At 42.1% G+C, this 20767-nt stretch overlaps 1 protein-coding gene across 15 annotated transcripts in view; it reads left to right on the top strand.

Moving 5' to 3' along the window:
- Positions 1-20767, top strand: part of FOXP1 (forkhead box P1) — a 560221-nt gene that overhangs the window by 378266 nt on the left and 161188 nt on the right. The window lies entirely within an intron of this gene.

The following is a 20767-nucleotide window of genomic DNA, read 5'->3' as shown; positions in this document are numbered from 1 at the left end:
AGCAACATGCTGGGCACGTGGTGAAATGCTTTCTGTGCATTATTTAATATCTGTGACAATTCTGTGTGGTCAGTATAGTATCCTACCCATTTTTCAGATGAGGAAGTGGAGTCTCAGAGAATTAAGTTACTTCCTCAAGGCCATAGAAAGTTCCAGAGCTGGGGTCTAGGAGCAGGTCTGTTCTGTCAGAGCCCCTGCTGTTCCCCACCACAGGCCCAGGACTGCCTCAGCAAAGCGGCCTCAGGCATTGCTCAGCCTGAGTCCCGTGGGTCCCAGTCACTTACTGTGAGAGATGCATGGGTCTCTGCATGTGTGTTAGATTTCTGTTGCTGTGTAACAGAATACCATGAACTTAGTAGCTCAAGACAGTGTATATTCATTATCTCACAGTTTCCATGGAGTCCAGACCTGGGTTAACAGGGTCCTCTGCTCAGCATCTCTCATGTCTGTAATGAAGTTGTCAGCGGGTCCTCATGTCCTCTGAGGCTTGGGGTCCTCTTGCTGTAAGATCACTTGTTGTTCAGAATGCGCAGAATTCGATTTACTGCAGTGGTAGGACTGAGGCCTCCCTACAGCGTGGCCACTTGCTTCTATTTGTCCTCAGGTAGAGAGAGCCTTAGTCCTTCTCATACAGGGCTTACCTGATTAGGCCAGACCTACCCGAAGAAACTCTCTCGATTATGTCGGTGTTAACTGAGGAGGGACTTCTACTGCATTGGAAAAACCCTTTTGCTACAACCTGACCCAGGGAATGGTACTTCATCTTGTCCGCAGGTCCTGCCTGTGCTCATGGGAGACGCTTCTCTTTCAGCTTCCTGGAGGGAGAGGAGACGGAACTAAGCAGGAGTGCTCTGGCACATGGAGCCTGTGGAGACTGGGAGAGGGCAGAGAAGCAGTCTTAGGCACCTGTGAGCTTGGCAGCTCAGTGGTCGGAACCTGCCTCTGCCCTTTCCTAGGCATGGGATTGGAAAAAGGTTGTTTAGCCCGCTCTGTGCCTCAGTTTCCCCTTCTGCAACCTGCGGGTAGTGGGACCTCGTAGCATTTTGTGATGATACATGAAATCGTCTGGTGTCAAGGACCCAGGGAAACAGAAAGAGAAGAGTGGGGTTACTGTGTTTCCGTGGGGCTGTTGGTGGCGTGGGCCTTCGGGGTAGCACTTATGCGTTCCCACTGTTAGTGCGACACCTTGGACTGGAGCTCCGGAACAGAAGCGACCTGCGCACCTGTGGCGAGAGAGTCACAGTGACGCAGTAGAAGGAAGACACCCCTGGCTGCTCTGGGACCCTACTCTAGGCCTGACTTTGCCAGTCATTCTCCTCTTGGGCCACCACCCACTTCTTTAGACTTCAAGCTTCTTGTCTATAAAACAGGTCCCTGGAAAAAGGTAGGTCTTAGGATTGGTAGACTCTCTAAGGTATACCTCCTGGGATTAAATGTCCTGATTCTGTTGGCCAGTGTTCTATACAAGTCTTACCCGGAAGTAATTCAGTCTGTTTCATCAGTGCTGTCTGAGAAATAGGGCTTGATAGACACGCGTCGCCTATTGAAAATACACTAAAGGGAATTCATTTTGCCAGACTGCTGGACTTTACACCTCTGTCTTTCTATCCAGGGCATGGGGGCTGTGTCCACTGCCCTTAAAGTTTTCCTCTCACTGGTTACTTCTGTAGCCCCCTAATATAAAAGTGAGAGGGGACAAACGTAATGGCGTTTGGGTCTTTGGGTGGGTGAGCAGAGGTGGGCAGAATTCAGAAGCTCCTGGGCCTGTTCCCCATGTTCACAGCCCTCCCTCCACCCAACCTTGTTCTCACTTTGAATTACACACCCAGCCTACTGAAACCTGATGTATATGCTAGTAGCTAAATTTCTATTGGTTGGAGTTGGGGTCTTGACAAAAGAAAAATGAATAAAATACAGCATTAATAACATCCACTCATGGCATGTACCTCTTAAGGGCTTGGGTATATTAATTAATCCCCCAAACATATTAGTGCCCTAAATAGTAAGGATTCCCATTTGACAGTTGAGGAGACTGAGGCTCAAATAAGCTAAACCACTTGCCCAGTGGTACACAGTAACAGGTGATGGAGCAGGGATTTGAGCCCACCTGGACCTGCCAAATACCTGTGCTCACAGCGAAGGAAACAGCTGGAATGTTGTCAGTGCTGTTAAGCCTTGGAGCCAACTCTCGACCCACATTGTGCCCGCCCTTTCTCTCTTTAACCTCCTACGTAATTCTGAATCCAGGGGAACTTGCAAAAGCTGAGGTTGAAAAGATGGAAGCAGTGCAACTTAGCTCAGAGGACCAGTATCCCGGGAAATACAAAAAGAGGGGAAAAAAGGGTCTGTATTGGTGTCAGCGACACCACCATGCCGAGTTCTCCACGTTGGGCTGGAGGAAAATGCTATTACAAACGATACCTCTAATCTGCTTGCGGTGAAGAATCATAGCTGGAAAATAAGCATGTGACAGTTCCTCGTTTGAGTGTAAACTTAACTCGTTAATTTAAATTACGGTGCTTTTTGACCAAAGAGAGGAAATAGTAATAATAATAATAATAATAATAATAATAATAATAATAATAATAGTCCTTGTAGAAAATGTAAAAAGAAACTGGAAATTTTGTGCTTTGGGACATTGGAGAATGTACTTCTAGTTAAGGATTAATTTTCACTCACAGAGATCAAAAAGGTCTCGATGAGTAAGATAAGTATCGAGTTTCAGGGTGGTTGTATTTTTTTTTTCTCCTCCTGCCAGACTGTCTGAAACTTATCTCAAGTATCATGGTAAAAAGAGAAGTGGCGGGTAGACACAGAAATGTAATAGATATATTTTAGGGATAGAATATGCACTGCTTTTCTAAATGCATATCAGAAGGGAGAATTTATTCCAGTTGAGTGGGTTTAATGATACAATTTTACCATATTAACTCATAATTGCTCTTTAAGAGAAGATAGAGACGCTTGCACTGCCACTGCCGAGCTACCTGCTCCATCCAAGTAGCGTCCCTCTCAGTACTTGTTGATGTCAGCCTTACCTCATACTAGGGTCTATTGGTGGCTTTCCTTTGGAAATTTGGGTGGGGAGAGGGGAAGAGGAGAAAGGGTAGTCTGAGAAATGAAAGAGTCTGCGTCAAACACTTGGCCAAAGTTTTGGCAAAACCACTTCTTGTTAGTAAACTGCCAAGCTGGGGCTTACGAATAGATGGCACCTCTGACTATCTGGAACCAAGTGATTTCTTAAAATTAGGTCATGTGTCAAGATGATTGGGATACCTGAATTAAAGAGGGACTAAATAATTTCTAGTGTCATGGATATTGATACTCATTTGAGTAAGTAGTAATGATGGCTTTTGCTTTTGTAGGTAAATGATTTCCAATCTCATTGCATTCCCTTCTCTCTCCCCGCTCCCCCTCCCCCCAAAAAAGAGGATGGGATGAAATGATTGCGTTTTTGTATGATAACAGAATGAGAATCCCAATGATACTTTTAGTTTGAACAGAATCTGCTTTTACACCATGAAGTGAATTCAGGGGAGGTGTAACTCAACTGTGAATGTGTCACCTATTCCTCAGAGTGGGCACGTCCATGTCTTTTTTTAAAACAACGCTCCAAATAATGTTCAGCTTATCTGCCTGATGAAAGGCATAATGTAGTTTTTTAAAACATTTTTATTATCTTTTAAAAATATGATACTTGATACATAAAGAATATACTGTATTTCACTGAATCTTTTATAAGACCTTTATTTTCTATACTAGTGCTAATATAAAAATGCAGCCAAGTCAGTTAATCCAAAATGCTTTCTTATCTCATCTCTTTTAAGAGGCATCTCAATTTTGGACATGCTAAAAGAAAAAGAAAAAAAAACCCAGTGCAACTTAGAAGCTATTAATTATGTTATATAACATATTTGATAAGTTATAAAGGCTAGTCTAGTAAGCGTCTGTGAACACCCTGACACCCGATCAATCCAAGAATTGGCCCATTACTCATAACTTGCATTTCTTCCCAAAGCCCATGCAGGTGACCCTCCTCCCAAATTGGGGGTTTATTGCTCTGCTTTTCAAACATATTTAAACTCTCTTTCCTATAACTGTAAATTCCTCAAGGGTAGAAGCCATCTCTGTTTTCTGCCACTGTTATCTTCAGTGACTGACGCAGTGACCCTGGCCCAGTAAATGTTGGTCAGTTATTACTGATGAACTGTATAATTGTCTGAGCCAGACCCACATTCACTCTCCCCCTTCAGGTGTGGTTTAAACACCATTGCCTCCAGGAAATCTCCGACAGCCTGAGCTGCAGGTGATCTTGCCTCACTTTTGAACTCTTAGCAGTTCATCTTTACCCACCCCACTTCTCCTCTCAGTCCTCGCTCTGTCCTGTCCCTGCCTGCCTTCTAGGCTGGTGAGAGCAGAATCCCTGGTTGCTGCGGTTTGGCACCTGACATAATAATAAAAGGAGGCCTAGATTAAATTGTGTCTGGGACTTTACATATATTCTCACCAAAGTGACCTAAATGAGGTGAGAGCTGTGCCCGTTCCCATTTAACAGATGAGGAAACAGACACGTGCTCATAATTGCTTAAGCAATAACTGTATGTCAAATGAAGGCAGACAAAGCTGCATCTAAATGATTTTGCCTGTGCATACTTCATTTTTTCTCTGGGGCTCAAGGCTTTATGCATATCCTTGGGTGTGTGGTTCAGAAATAAACGGGAAAAAATTAAAACCAAAAATAGACTCACAGACATAGAAAACAAACTATGGTTACCAAAGAAGAAAGGGTGGGGGAGGGACAAATTAGGAGTTTGGGATTAAAAAGATACACATTACTATACATAAAATAGATAAACAACAGGATCTACTGTATAACACAGGGAATTCTTTTCAGTTGTTTTTAATAACATATAATGGAAAAGCATCTGAAAAAAATATATGTGTATGTATATGTGTAACTGAATTGCTTGGCTGTACACCTGAAAGTAACATTGTAAATCAACTACATTTAAATTAAAAAAAGAAAGAAAGAAAGAAATGGGGAAAAAAAAAACCAAATGAAGTAGATCCAAGTTTTCTCTTTTTTTAAATTTTTAATTGATTTATAGCCAGTTTGCAGTGTGTCAATTTCTGGTGTATAGTACATTTCTTCAGTTATACATGAATATACATATATTCATTTTCATACTCTTTTTCACTGTGCTACAAGATATTGAATATAGTTCCTTATGCTATACAGTATAAGCTCATTTATCTATTTTATATATACTAGTCAGTATCTGCGAATCTCGAACTCCCAGTTTATCCCTTCCCACCCACCTCCCCGCTGGCAACCACAAATCTGTATTCTGTGTCTGTGAGTCTGTTTCTGTTTTATTTGTCTTTTTTTTTTTTTTTTTTTTTTTTTTAGATTCCACATATGAGTGATATTATACGGTTCTCTTCTGGCTTACTTCACTTAGAATGACATTCTCCAGGGCCATCCATGCTGCTGCAAATGGCATTATATTATCATTTTTATGGCTGAGTAGTATTCCATTGTATTAGTACACTACAACTTCTTTATCCAGTCATCTGTTGATGGACATTTAGGTTACTTCCATGTCTTGGCTATTGTAAATAGTGCTGCTATGAACATTGGGATGCAGGTGTCTTTTTGAAATAGGGTTCCCCCTGGATATAAGCCCAGGAGTGGGATTTCTGGGTCATATGCTAAGTCTGTTCCTAGTCTTTTGAGGAATCTCCATACTGTTTTCCACAGTGGCTGCACCAAACTGCATTCCCACCAGCAGTGCAGGAGGGTTCCCTTTTCTCCACACCCTCTCCAGCACTTGGCATTTGTGGACTTTTGAATGATGGCCATTCTGACTGGTGTGAGGTGATACCTCATTGTAGTTGTGATTTCTAGATAACAAGTTTTCTCTAAGAGTGAGATTAGCAACTATTTTTAATGTTTAAGAGACATCTCTATTTTCTTTCATATTATTTACCTGATTTTCTATGGCCTTATTTATTCCTTTACTGATTTATTGAAATTGTTATGGACCATAAAACTTGGACCTTTTTCTAGGTTAACTATGATATGCAACTATTTACCCAGTGTTTCAGTGCTTTTTTGAATTTGATATCTTTTTACGGCCATATTCAGTTTTAATATAGTTTTATTCGTCAATTGTTTCTTTATAGTTCCTGAGTTTTTGTTATTACGCTCAGAAATGTATTCCTACCTCTTAGATGACAAGAACATTTTCCATTTTTTTCTTTTAAAAATATTGTTTAAAATGCAGGTAAAGCTAGAGTCATAACAATACCTCCCTACCTTGGCACAATCATTTATTGAATTGGTTATTTACTCAGCACATTTATTTAGCCCCCGTGGTATACAGAGATGAATATGACTAGAAAATACCCCTACTAAGTGCAGTGGGGCGCCCAGCAGCATAATTTGATGGGCATTTTCAAAAGATCCCTCAGGCTGCCTTGCGGAGAAGAGATTTTTAGGGGTCGCCAGGGGAAGCAAGGAGAGAGGGTTCGGAAAACGATGCCTGCTTGGTGCAGACCCAGAATTTGGTCAGTAGAACTAAGGTTCAGAGAAGACTTGTCCACGTTGGGCTAGAGCACAGTTGCTGCTGTGGAAATGCCGGGCAGGCAGTTCAGGCGTCCAGATGAAATGCTGCTTCGAACCTGGAGCAGAGCAGGACTTTGTGTGGGGGACCATTTAAGGAAAGCTGGACAGGTGGCAACCCTGCTCGCTTGGCGCCAGCCAGTGGAGTGGGCTCACCAGTGATGGATGGCTTTACATTGTTCTGAGCGCAGCGCACAGCGGCGGAGGCAGGGGGCGGTCCCTGGGGAGCTCAGAGAAGTCTCTGGGCTTTTCTTGCACGTTGTCTTCCCCTTAGTATCCAGCCAAGGTATCAACTCTGTATGCTAGCCTCGTTGCTGCCTAGGAATTTCACTATTGTTCCGTATACTCTAATTCACAGTCCTAGTATTTATATATTTACACATTTTAAACTCAAAGTATCTTGATTTTTGGTGAATGTGGGATAGTTAGCGTAGTTTGCAAAGCATAGTGAAGGTCTTTTTTTTTTTTTTGAAGGATTCAAAGAATGTGATGACATGCAATTTGTTATGATAATCCTCCCTTTCTCGAAGGTCCATGGACATTTTTTGCTCAATCAGTGTTTCATATTTTTGCTCCTCATTTTATAAATGATTCTTCCCCTTGACTTCCCAGTCTCAGGAGACGACAATATTTCCTTTGAAAACCCAGAGGGTGAATGGGTCCTGTGTGTGTGTTTTCCAAGTGTGGGTATTCTAAGACACTTATCATGAAAAGGACTAGAATTGCTAAGTCATTTTTTTAATATAAGGAGGTCCATGTTTGGGCATTGAAATTAATTTCCCTTATCTCGCCATACAAATAGCCACCCTGGCTTCTTTGATTTATTACCTGGGACGGTTCAGCGGCACTAAAAACAGAGGATGGGAAGACATCACCTTTACGTGCCATCATTAGTCACAGCATTAGAAGCATCGCCCTGAATAGGCTGCTTCGCAGGAGCTCCTGCCGTGCCATGAGAACACCCCGTTCTCTTCCTGTGTGCCAGAGGCAGCTTCCAGGCTACATTCTTCATTTCTTAGTAAGTTGCCCCCTCCCTAAAATCCTCCCTGTCTTTCCTCCCTAACATGGTGTAAAAGAACTTTCCAAATTGCAAATATAATCCCTGATTAGAGACAAGGTACTGACAAGGAGCCAATATTTTAAAACCACATCTCCAGTCAAGGACTTGTGTATAAAATATATTGGGGAAAAAAAAAACCCTCAGAATTCTACAGTGAGAAAAAATAAAAATTAAAAATGGGCAAAAGACTTGAACTGAAATTTTACCAAAGATTTACCAAAGGCATGAACAGTTGTTCAGCATCATTAGACATTAGGGAAATGCAAATTATCAGAGAAAAATAAAAAAGCATGATGAGATACTACACACCTGTGACAATGGCTGCAGTTTAAAAAATGGGGTAATACCAAGTGCGGGGAAGGACATGGAACAAATGAACTCCCATGCATTGCTGGTGGGATGCAGAATGGGACCCCAGTCAGCAAAACAGTGGGCCAGTTTCTTTAAAAATTAAATATACAGTTACTATGTGAGCCAGAGCTCACTCCTGGGTATTTATCGTAAGGAAAAGAACGCAGATATTTACAGAAAAACTTATGCATGAATATCGTAGAAGCTTTATGTATAGTAGCCCCCTGCTGGGGAAAACCCAAAAGTCCTGGGCGAATAGATAAACTCTGGTACCTCCATCCAGTAGAATAATCTTCAGCAATAATAACAGACGAACCATTAATATACCCAGCAGCTTGGCAGAACCTCAGAGATATTATGTTGAATAAAAGAAGCTAATCTCAAAAGATTACATACTATATGATTCCATTTATATGACGTTCTTGAAAAGATAAACCTGCAGTGATGGAGAACAGATCCGTGGTTGCCAGCAGTGAAGGATGGAGGCAGGATATGACTATGAATGGACAGTACAAGGAAGTTTTGGAGGTGATGCTGTTCTGTATCCTGGTGGTGATGTGGTGGTGAGTATATGGATGTACACCTGTGCTAAAATTCGTAGTGCTGTGTACCTCCCACACCACAAAAATCAGTTTTACTTTTAGGCTTCTTTCTTTTTAATTTACCAAAGTCCCAAGTTCTGTACATGATCTCCAAGTTCCAGCCTCTTTCTCTCATGATTCATCCACCTGCTTCTCAGCATTCTGGCCTCTCCTCTCAGGTCCCAAGTGCTCCTTGTTCCCTTGTGTCCCTGTGGGCACACTCCTCTCTCTGCCCAGGAATCTCCCCTACCCACTTGTGCACACCCACCTCACCTGTCTGCCAGGCATCCTTCACTGCTCAAGTATGGGGACACCAGCATTGGCTCTAGGGTGGCTGCCTCTGCACACCTACCCCTGGACATTTCCACGACTTGGGGTACTCACTCGCCGGCTCCAATGCCTGCTGTTTGGGCTGCCTTGCCCGTTCAGCTGTACGTTCTGGAGAGCGGGCTTCATTGCTCACTCCCCAGCCCTGGTAGAGCAGTGAGGATGAGAAGGAAGTCTGTGCCCTGGACTCACAGATGGAAGTCAGCCTTTGTTTTGTTTTACATTTGCCCTCTTCTCCAGGCAGCATTGGTCTCTGACCCCCCCCCCCCCCCGCCCCGGCTAAAATTCCTCTCCTCCTCTTGCTCTTTCAGCAGGGGAATCCTCTTTTCTGGCTTTGCCCAAACTACTAGTTAAAAAGCAATGAATCATGGTTTTAAAGACCTTGATTGTCTCTTTTTTTTTCTCTTGAGCAAATATAAAATTATGTGGCAAAATCACAACAACTGTGGAGGGGTTTTCTCGCTTTTTCTTCAGAGAGTCAATGGGTTTTATCGTGTACCATGAAAAGGCATTAGTAGTAAAATCCTTATTATAGATGTGTTTTTACATGGTTCCTGAGAACCTTCCAAATTCTCTTGGGGGAGAGAACAGACTTCCTGCAAACAAAAAGGAAAAAGAAAGAGTAGCCCCTATTCTGGAATCCGTAGCAATAGTAATAATAACAACAACAACAAAACTTACATGGTGCTTCCCACGTTCCAAGCACTGTCCTAAGAAGCACTTTGTGTATGAATCACTTACTCCTCACAGCACCCTAGAAGGTAGTGTGCTCATTGCTTCCCTTCCACCCCCATGAAGCCGCAGCACGGAGTGGTTATGTGGAGGTCCAGAGTGGAGCTAGGATTTGAACCCAGGCCATCTGGCTCTACTTTCCAAATGACCGTGGAACAAATGGAGGAGGGAAGGTGGAACCTTCCCCACCGGGGACACAGGCTGACCTCTTTCCCTTTCTCTCCGGGAAGCTATCTCCACCCTCTTTGTGTGGGATGTTAGGAAGGTGCAGGCATGCTTTGGGGATGTGTCTTTTCTTCTCCAGCCAAGTTCGATCTTATATCTGTTTCCTGGTCGGCATTAGAATAGGTAATTGGTATAATTGGAAAAGAAAGCTAAAAATCAGAAATCAATACGGCTCAGGAAAGGCGGAATATATAATATTATATAAAGACACAATAGAAAAAAATGTAACTTGGGTTATGCTTTTACAACTTCTCAGTGTTTTCACCTGTGTGTTCCAAGATACCCCTCACTGCTACCCTTTATTATTATCTCCTCTTTACAGGTCAGGATGGTGAGGCCCCGAGAAAAGTGAGTTCTCCAAGTTGGTCCATGTAGGGCTAGAAAGCAGGCTCAGTGTTTCCTTCCCTTCCCTTCCTGTGCTTCTCCCCTACGCCCCTCCTCTCTTCCACTTAAGCTCTTACTCAAGGAGTAAGAGAAAGTGTTGCATGTACTTAAAACACAGGCAACGTGATTTCATCTCTTTTCTGTATGCATTGATTTTCTTTGGCTGCATAACACATTGCTGCAAATTTAGCAGTTAAGAACATTCATTTGTTAGCTCCCAGTTCCGTAGGTCACCAGTCCAAGCTGACTTCTCTGCTCAGAGTATCAGAAGGTTCAGTGTCAGAGGTGTTACCCAGAGTGAGTTCTTGTCTGCAGGCTTTAGGAAATAATCTGCTTCTTAACTCATTCAGGTTGTTGGTAGGATTCAGTTCATTGTGGTTGTAGGACTGATGTCCTCACTTTCTTGCTGTTATCAGTCAGCCAGGGGCTACTCGGTATTGAGAGGCTGCCCACATTTCTTGCTGTGTGTCCTCCTCCACCTTGATGCCAGCAATAGTGCATCATATCTTTCTTGTGCTCTTGAATGTCTGACTTCCTCCATCTCTAATCTCTAATGTCTAATATAAACCCCAGGATATAAACTCCATGTCATTCTTTGACACCTGCTTGGATCACCCCTATCCTAAGATCAGCTGATTTTGGACCTTAATTACACCTGCAGAATCCTTCACATTGATACCTTGATGTTTGGTTGAATATCTGAAGCCAGGAGTAGGAATGTGGGAAATCATCTTAGAATTCTGCCTGCTGCAATGCATTACAACATTAAAAAAAAAAAAAAAAAAGGTAAAGAGAGACAGAAACAAGGGCCAACTCAAAGCTATTTATTTTTCAGTAGTAACTGCACAAATTCTGCGCTTTTTGCCAACACAGTGCATTTTGTATTCATTAGGCCATTTAATTAAAAGCATATTTGAATTTGTGTACATCTTTTGTCTTAGCAGGATTGAAAAAGAATGAGATAGGCGTGATATTGTTGAATAATAGCACAGTTACCTCTCGCCAGCTGTTCAATAAGTTCTTTAGCATCGTTTCAACCTATACTTTTGTCTCGGCCTCTGTGGTTCATCTCCTTGAACTTTCTCTGCCTCTTGGCTGTTGGATTCCTTCTCTACTTGCAGCCCTCATCTTAAATATCACCTCCTTGTGGACAGATTCCTTGATGGCCATGTCTAGCAGGGTAAGAATTAAACGTATGTAAAGTTGTTTCATTAAAGCTTCCTTTGAAATGGCTCTAATTATTTCTGGTTTTGTGGATTGCCAGTGTCTTATCTCTATTTCCCATAGACTGGAAGCCTTACAAAAAGGGCCCCTTGTGTCTTGACTGTGCTTGGTACTGGGCAGGCATCAAAAATTATATGTTTAGTGGACGTGTAAATAGAAGGTATTACAGAAAAGGTAACTTTAACATTTGTTTAGATAGGTTGCTAGAGTAGTGAACCAAGTTAATCACGAGGTCACTGCTAAAGCATTTATTGTTTGAAAAGCACCTGATTGACAGTCATAAAGCTCTTGAAAGAGAGAGAGGGAGGATAATCTATAGACGGGAGCACCAAAGAAGAACAGTTCGCATATTGTCCTTGGAAACACGCACGGGGTGAGGAGTCCCCAAGTCATAGACCATCTGATGTTTGGATCACGGGTTCCTGCAAAGTTTTAACGGCCCCGGACAGACGCCTCTTTCCTCCCCGTCCTTCTTTGAATAGCTCCATTCTCTGATTTTCTCCTAAGTTTCACCTTCACCTCCAAGCAGTTGTAGACGCACTTGGAAGCCACTTGATCTTGGGGGTGTTCGTCAGCCTCCCTGGGCCTTGTTTTCCTCGTCTGTAAAATGAGTACAGTAAGTTCCCACCTAGAAAGGTCACTGGGAAGACGAAGGGCAGTGAATGCGAACACCTGACTCACACTGAGATTCATAAACACGACTTCCATTTTTTTTTTATTCTTTTTTTTAACCTTAAAATTATTTTTTATTGATGCATAGTTAATTTACGATGTTAGCATCAGGTGTAGAGCAGAGTGATTCAGTTATACATTACTTCCAGTATTATTTGACTGTGCCACAGCTCTGCGTATCTGACGTGGAACTGAAGTCCTCATCTTAGTAACTGGTTTTTGGAAATTATTATTTTTTTTAAAAAAGAAAGTTACAATGGAGTATAGGATCATTGGAGATAATATTCTACTTAATTGATTTTTATAGACATATACTAACTAAGGACTACCTAATTTCGAATCTATAGCTTAAAATGACTGCATTTCACATGCAATGCTCCTGAGCACAATTTATCTACTTTTTTTACCCCTGAGAATTCAGAAGTCACTCTAGAGTCTTTGTGGTTCCTCTGGGTTTCTATGATGAACTCCAGTTAGCATTTTATATTGCCCTTTAGAAGTATTGATTATTGTCAAGTTCTGAAAAGCAACTTGTGGTCTGTTCACTCTTTCTCATCCCTTAATACATGATAGAAAAAGAGTCTGTTGCAGTCAACACAGACCAGTTTGCCTCTGCCCAAGCCCTTCCCAGCTGCTCCTGTTTGGTGGAGAGGACCCTCCTGCCCCAGCTTGTGTGAGGAAGTAATAGAGCTAAGACAGTCACATCCCTGGACCTGAGGAATAGCCATCAGCAGGGCTTCAAAGAGTTCATTTGCCATGAAGTACCGAAAGTTGTTCAGAATCGGTCAAGTTCTTACCACATTTCCGATGAGACCATTTTAGGGAGCAACAAGGGTAGAGTAGATCAGTGTACATTTCTTCTTCTTGTCCCCCTGTATAAGCACATATTTGAGGAATTCTCAAAGCAGTTTTAAATAGTGTCAGCAAATCTGGTGATAGAAGAATGGAGCCAGCGTCTTTTCCATTTATTATGGGGATCATTTCTACCCTCAGAGCTGCTTTTCTAGCTTTTCATTTATCGTGCCTGCCTTTTAATTCGCTGAGTATGATTTAGAGAAATCGGCATGTGGCATTGCAGTGGCGTTGGAAGTCTGTACTTTTGATTTAATTCCTGCAGGCTGAACTCAGAACAGAGGGCCAGGAGTCTCTCCCCCGCCCCAGGTTTGCTGGGAGAGCTTGGATAGTTGGCACAGCATCTCTGTGTACGCCCCAGTTTCCTCTCCTGTAAAATGGGGCTGTTTTCTTCTTATCAGAGGGTTGTAATAATAAAAGGAAATGTCCTGTGGTTGTGAAAAAAAATTGAAACCCCACGCACCAGCTTTCATTTTTATTTCAACCTGAAATTAACACGCAGAGTCAGGATGCCGCCGCTTCCATACGTGTTACCATGCGTTCATCATATTTCTAGGTGAAGTATATGAAAGTGATTATAGGTAATAAATATCTTTTTTTTAAAAAACTTATTGCAGAGGCAGTTTTTCCACTGTTAATGAGGGTAATTTGACTTGGTTGAAGGATTGCAGTTCTTAAGAATTAATGCAGTAATCCAATTCAAAGATTTAAAGAGATCTAAGATTTTTCACAGGTCGCGTGCTAGTGAATGTGCTCCTCTCACATAGCAGCTAATGGACTTGAACGCCAGTCTGTCATTTACTGTTCCCTCACTGAGAGCAGCGATGCCCTTGGTCCTGAGTCTACTTCCCAAGCATCGCAGGTTATTTAGAAGTGTGGTCTATTTGTAACACTTTTGAGAGATGGTATCCTCCTCCCCACAGCCCCTAATTACTATAAAAACTGGGGTTATCTTTCTTAATTACACGTTTGAATCCTAATCTGCTAAGGTCTAGGGAGCATTAGGCTCAGAGAAGCTGTCTGCTTGCCTTTCTTTTTTCAGAGAAGGGCCTTTTATTATTATTTTTAATGTATTTTAAAAAACTAATTCCTGTATCATTGTATTCGGATGTATAGGTTAATTCATGTGAAGACAAAGGTGACATGCGTGGTATTCATAACTTTCCATTTTTGATAATGATGTATTATTAGCAGCTAACAATATTTTGCAAAGCTTTATTTGTAAAGGATGCTGGCCGTTCTTTTTCTTTCCTGATCCCCGTAGGTTCCTAAATATGGCAAAATCCTATTTTGAAGCAACGAGAATCCTTCTCTTTCCAGGTGTGTCCCCCAGGCAGCGTCACCGTTCTGTGCGTGCAGGAACCTTTGTTCCTTAATTAGGAAAGGGACTAGAGGTCGTTAATTGTGGTTCCAAGGGGTGTCGGCTCGAACGCTGATGTGCTAATACATTACGGGGAGAGATCCAGCCTAAGTCTGGGAGGCTCTCAGCAGGTCTGAGAACCATTAAAAGATAAATAAGCCGCAGAGGGTCCTTGCAGGGCTGTCCTTGAGGGCCTGGCTAGCTGCTCACCTGTTTTAAAGCCAAAGAGATTTCTGTCCTCAAGAGAGGGAAGGAAGAGGATAAAGTGCAACTTGTTTAGAAATCTAGAACTTTGCCTTTGTTGAAAACCTATGACCTTTAAAAACAAAAAAGGTCAGGAGTCTTTTGGATTTTTTGCTGAGTTAGTGGACCCCATCAAAATGCCTTTAGATGTTATGGAAAGTGAGTGAATGGCTGGCATACATGAGAGGAGACAGATAGCCTAATGTTTTCTAGACCAATGTACACCGCTGCCATGAACCTCGGAGGCATGGCTAGAGTTTTGAAAGCTAAAACTCCCAAACTGCATTGGCCGAGCCATGGGGCCGCATCCATCATCGACAAACAGCCTTAATTTCCACATTGAGAACAAACATTTCTCCAGCCTCCAGGCAACTGCATGTGTCTAGATGTTCCCAGAAATATTAACAGCGCAAATGGTGGTCTCACCTCACTGTCAGGATTGAGGTTCCAGAAGCAGGAAAGTGAGCCACTCGAGTGAAAAATCTCTGACCACGGAGATGTTTCCCTGCAGCTGGGCCGGCCCAGCGAGGGGATGCTGAAATAAAGGATAGGAAGGATAAAACAAAAATGGCAGTTTGGAAACCGGAGAATGGAAATTAGCACCCTTAATTTGAGGGCCGGTTGCTTCTCTTTGAGAAGATTCTGCCCAGCCAGGTGGATCACCCTTTGGAAGGCAGAGAACTCAGGGGCCACTGGGCAAGTCTGGGGTCCTGTCCTGCCTTTCTACCTACCACCTCCCTCTTCATTTCTTGCTTTCTCTTTCCATTCCCACCACAGGATAAACTGCCTTCCTCCTGCTCCTCTGAATGGAAGACATTATTAACAAAGTAGGGGGGCACTTCATAAAGGTAGCAGAGATCTGGCAGGTAGAGGTGTGACACCATTTCCCCTGTGCTGTTAACGGTGTTGGTCGGAAATGGTGAACATGGAAACAAATATGATTTCCCTGAAATGTTCAGCCATTTAAAGAGGCATGTCTAGCTAGCAGTATATATATATATTCACCACCAGTAATTCTTTTTACGTTGTATTTCTCAGAGAAAGAAAAATAGATTTTAAAATGTAAAAACCTGTTCTTCAATTGAGTATGCAAAAATCTCATTGCAATATTTATTCCAAACCTGCTCTCATAATGTTCAGTCAAGGAGAAAACAGCAAAAAACAGTTGTTGATGGACTTAGCACAGAACTGGATTAAATAAGCATTAGTCTACTGAAGCTGATTACAGGAATATGAAAATGCAGTATCTTAATGGTACATATTTTTATGTGGCAGCTCAGTTGCCTTTCATTTTGCAGCTAATATGTCTATTCTTATGAGTCATTTACTTCTTTAATTACCTTTTGCAGGCAAGGCACCATGGTATATTAATGTGAATGATTTTTACTGCCAGTTTATCATACAATGCCCCAGAAGTTGAAAGGCGTAATTGACTTGGAAGAACAGCTCATGAAGGAAACAATATTTAGTTGACAGTTTTCCTTGTACTCTCTGTTGACGTTTATGAGTTTACACTATGCTAAAGGAGTAATAAACACAATTTTCTTTCAATAACAGGAAAGGGTAGCTTCTAAAATACATTTGTGGCAAACACATGTGTTCATTTCTCGAATAATATGAAAATAACACATTTCTCTTGATAAGACCTCTCAGACTGCCAATTGAATTAAACCTTTGAAGGTGCATTTATAACCTGTCTTGGAGCATTAGGAGATATTAGGGTTCCTGTGATTGAATCGATTTAATGAATATTTAAATTATAGACAGATTTGGATAAATCATATTTAAATCTGGGTGTTAGAGTGAGACTCTTTGGCCTCATTCTCCCAATTTCCAGAGGGAGGGAAAGCGAGCGGGAAGGGAGCTTGGGAATTGTCTGGAGGAAGATTTTCCTTCTCCCAAGGCAAGGGGAAGTCTGATAGTACATTTTAGGAAAATAAAAAAGAAGGGACTGTCAGCCCAACTCCTTATAAGGTCTGGGCTTTGAACAGTTAAACTCAAGACTTGGGTGGGTCGCTGCTGTTCTGGTGTCTGGAACGGTGCCGTGAGTTGACTGGGGCAGTTAGCAAGTGCTCATGTTTTAACCATCACTTCCACGGTCCCCTGGGCCCGACGCTGGCTCACTGGCTCTGGGCAGGCCCCAGTTTGGCACATCGGTTTAGAGGGAGTTAAACTTTTCACAGTTTTCTGGATTGTTTGCAGTTCAGTCCTGTGCAGCATAATGAAAGTTTTCTAGCCATCTGTTGTTAAGCTGGCGGGGAGCAAGGCCAGTATATCCAAACAAAGTTCTGGCCTGCTGTAAACGGAACCTGTCGGTGTAGCATAGCTTTCCTGACCCCTCCAACGAACGGGGCAGCCCTTGGTACCAGGCACTCACTGCCTAGAGCTTTCAAAGGGGAACTATTTTCGGGGTTGGGGGTGGTGAGGGCCTGTTTACTTTTTCCCTCCGTGTTCCTCTCACTGGCTTGGACTAGTTTATACTTAATCTTTAAATGGATAAATGGTTACTTGGTCCCCCCCCCCTTTTCTAGAGAAGGAAGTGTGGCTTCTTAAATGGGGATCGTAACTTTGAGAACAAGGTATGAGTGTCTGTGGCTGTGTGTGAGGCAGCTGTGATCTGAAAGGATGTTCTACTCAGTTGTTTTTGTTTCATTATTTTGGCTTTCAGTGTTTGGGGACAAACAGTCCGAGCAATGGAAGCTCCTGTATTTATTACTTAGCTTATGTAACTCAAAAGTGTTTCATAGCTTTAAAAGGATCCCCCCCCCACTTCCACATTTTGTATTTCATTATCAGAAATTAATACACAGCATAACTTACAGAATGGCTCCTGGCTGTATGGGCTGTGGCCTACTGCTCTGTTCTTATTGACAAAGTCTACCTATTGTTTTTAATTGCTCAGTTTAAGCTTAAAATAATTTCGTTGTTTTGTGGCATTCTGTAATAAATGTTTAATTTTTGCTTGCTGTTTCAGTGTTTCCTTGGCTCCTTAGGAAACATTCCTCTGCATTCAGATCCTTGCTATATGTCTGTCTGTATTGCAACACCTGTCTAAACCCACCCCTAACCTTTGTGGGTTTCCTTTTGTTATTGACACCTTGTAGGTGCTGTTGTATTTCTTTCTTGGTCTTGCTGTAGTCTGTTTCCTGTCCAGCATTGGTTACATTTGTGCTCTGTGAAGAGAGGGCTCTGGGGAGTCATTGTCAAACCTCTGTATCCATCTCAATTCATTAAAATATCCAGAGAGAATGGCCACTGTCATTGAATAACTGTGTCAGCCCCTCCCCTGGCTGCCTTAGCCCCTGTAGATAAGAAGCAGACCAGTCCCACACAGATACAAAGAAAAAAGGCACCCAAAGGATGCACATTTATCTAAAGCATCCACACGAGAAAGTTTGGGTTCAACTGTAGCTGCAATGCAGGAATGGACAAGGATCAGAAATTCCATAAGTGGAGGTGGGGGTGGAGGGGGAGCAGGAGAACCAAAGGAATAAATAAGGAGATATAAGGCTTCTCCTTTAAGGGACAAGGAGTTTTGCAGTAGTGAAAAATATTCAATTTAAAATTTAAATGAGTGCACTTACTTGGAAATACCATACAGTCATAATCTGTTTGTAAGGTGACTGACATATAAAGTGCTTTTTTTGTTTTAAGGTAAAAAAAAAAGTATTCAGGGTAGAGTTTCGGGTGTAAATGTCAGGTGCGTAACGCATGCTCCCTCCAAGAGTCAAGCAAATAACCTTGGCATTTAGGACACTGCCTTTTAGAACATGAAATTGTATTTTGTTGTGTGTCTTTTTTTTTTTTTTTAAAGGAGGACTACATTAAGGGGTCACCTATTAGCTGTGTTTTGGCTGTCTTAAACTCAGCCCTTCTGTCTATTAAAATCAAACCACTGTGTAAACATTCCAGTGTTGTTCTTGGTCTCCACAATGGCCACGGGGATCGGGTTTCACCTGCCTGCACATCTTCAAGCAATTAGAGCAATTAGCGTGAAGCCATTTCACATTCAAGGATTCAAGGTCTACGGTGACATTCAAGTCTAGAAGTCTGAAAGAGAGAGAGGAAGCCACGTAGAGCATGGCTACTCTTCCATGGCCCTGAGCAGACAATTTCTCTTTTAAAAATGGTAGCTCTTTAATGATATTATTATGAGGTTTGGAAATGACAGATCAAAAGTTGTTTATATCAAAAAAACCCAACAGTCATTTAATTATACTAATGAAGACCTTTATACATGGCAGATTTTTTTAAAAAGACTTAATGGCCATGAGAAATGGAGTGTTGCTGTACCTTGTATCACCATGGGAGTGACAGCCTTCTTTTCATAGGAAGAATATATTTTATAATATATAAGGAACTTTGCATTCTGCCTTCCATGGCAAACCTCCCTGTTTTGGGTAAATGTAATCATTACAGCCACGTAGAATATTTAGTTGGCAGACTTTGGGGGAGTAAGTATTAAGAGTCACTTTTTATTTATTTTTTTTAAAGCTTGGAGAAGAAGAGTGGCAACTTTCATACACTGAACTAGTGCAGTTGAAAGACAAATAAATGTATCCTTAGTGCACTGATGGCTGTGCTGTGGAGGACTGAAGAAGGTGCCTTTTACAAAACAGTCTTAGAATCCAGGAGAGTTTTTGTTTTGCCTGTTTGTTTTGTTTGTTTTTTCACATTTGTCATTGAGTTACCCAGGAATCTTGTTTGCATGAGACAAACCCAGAACTGATTGCAGCGTTTGAAATCGGTTAGTTGATTTTTAAATCTTCGTTTTTCCCTGTTGGGTTATTATTATGCCAGAACCAGGGGGCGAGGGGGGAGTGCTAGTTTTCAAAATCCAAGGGTGCTGCGGAGAAGATGTGGCTGTGCCCTCCCTGGAGGTGTTCGCCATCAGGAGTCACTGCAGGCTAAATTATAATGTGGAATTCTGTTGCCCTTTAACCTGATGCTGCCTGTTCGCATTCAGTGTTTGTTAACAAACAGTTCTAAGTACAAAATTGTTGGGAGAATTACTTTTTCATTATATGCACTGACTTTAATTAGAATAAGCGGCTTATTTTTAAAAAGAAATAACTGTGTGCCTCTCAGAAAGTTCTTGCAATAATTCCTTTATGAAATTGCCTCAGTGGACTTCAAAGCTAGTAGATGTTGAGCGGCTTTATATCCGTAGTGCTGAACGCTTCGATCTATTTGTGTGACCCAGGCTGGAGCATTTGTGTTCATTCATTAATTCACCTTGTTAGGGAACCATACAGCTCAAGTCTCTAGCCCCATCTCTGACCACTGAGAACTCCTCTGTTGAGGAATGGCTTTCCCACCACCCCCTTGCATGGCACCCAGGCTCTGTGCCTTTTGAAACTGCATTGCAGAGCAGATGCAGGGGTTGCTTATAAAATAGTAGCATGCTGGGCACTGTGTGAGGTGAGGGTCTTTTCCCCTTTTCCCTTGGAAATGGATTTCTGGGAAGTCATCATTTGCAGCGTTTGTAACTTGACGAGCTGAGTTAGACAGGAACACTTGAATTGGATACTCCACCCCTCCTAAAAGTGGAGAGGCAGGCATCGAAGCGCTGTGGGGCTCAGAAGGGAGGTAAGGCAGTAAACCAGATCTTTCCTTTTTTTTTTTTTTTCCCTCGTAGCTCGTCCTCTGTTTCTCTGATCTGCCTTTTGAACTGTTTTTGTGGCTGATCAGTTCCACCTAATATGTCTCTTGATTTCTGCTATTGTAATACTCAGGCGACATGCTGTTCTCTTGGTTTTTATAAGCTTTAGATGCTTCTGCCTGTCATATTCTGGCGGTTTATCTTCAGCGTCTGGATTTGCTTTCAGACTTGAATGTCTATCAAGCTGCCGTTGCTTTGAATGTGAGATCAAAAGAAGATGAATTCCAGTAAAAAAAAATTTCCTTCTATGAAGAAAAGATTGGGGCCTATGTAAACATCCCACTGACAGTTCCCAGTGAGTTATTTTAGCCGAGTATTAGCACCTGGATGACAGACAGTCCAGCATTCCACACTAAATAACAGATCAGTTGCTTCCAAGGCAGAAGAACGTTGCCACACCAGCAGTGCATTTTCAGGAGGAATCCTTTTTCCTCCTCCCCCTCCCCCTCCCCCCTTTTCTTTTTTCTCT

The sequence above is a fragment of the Vicugna pacos genome, chromosome 17, assembly GCF_048564905.1.
Source record: "Vicugna pacos chromosome 17, VicPac4, whole genome shotgun sequence".
NCBI lineage: Eukaryota > Metazoa > Chordata > Mammalia > Artiodactyla > Camelidae > Vicugna > Vicugna pacos.
This window is presented reverse-complemented; position numbering and strand designations above follow the sequence as displayed.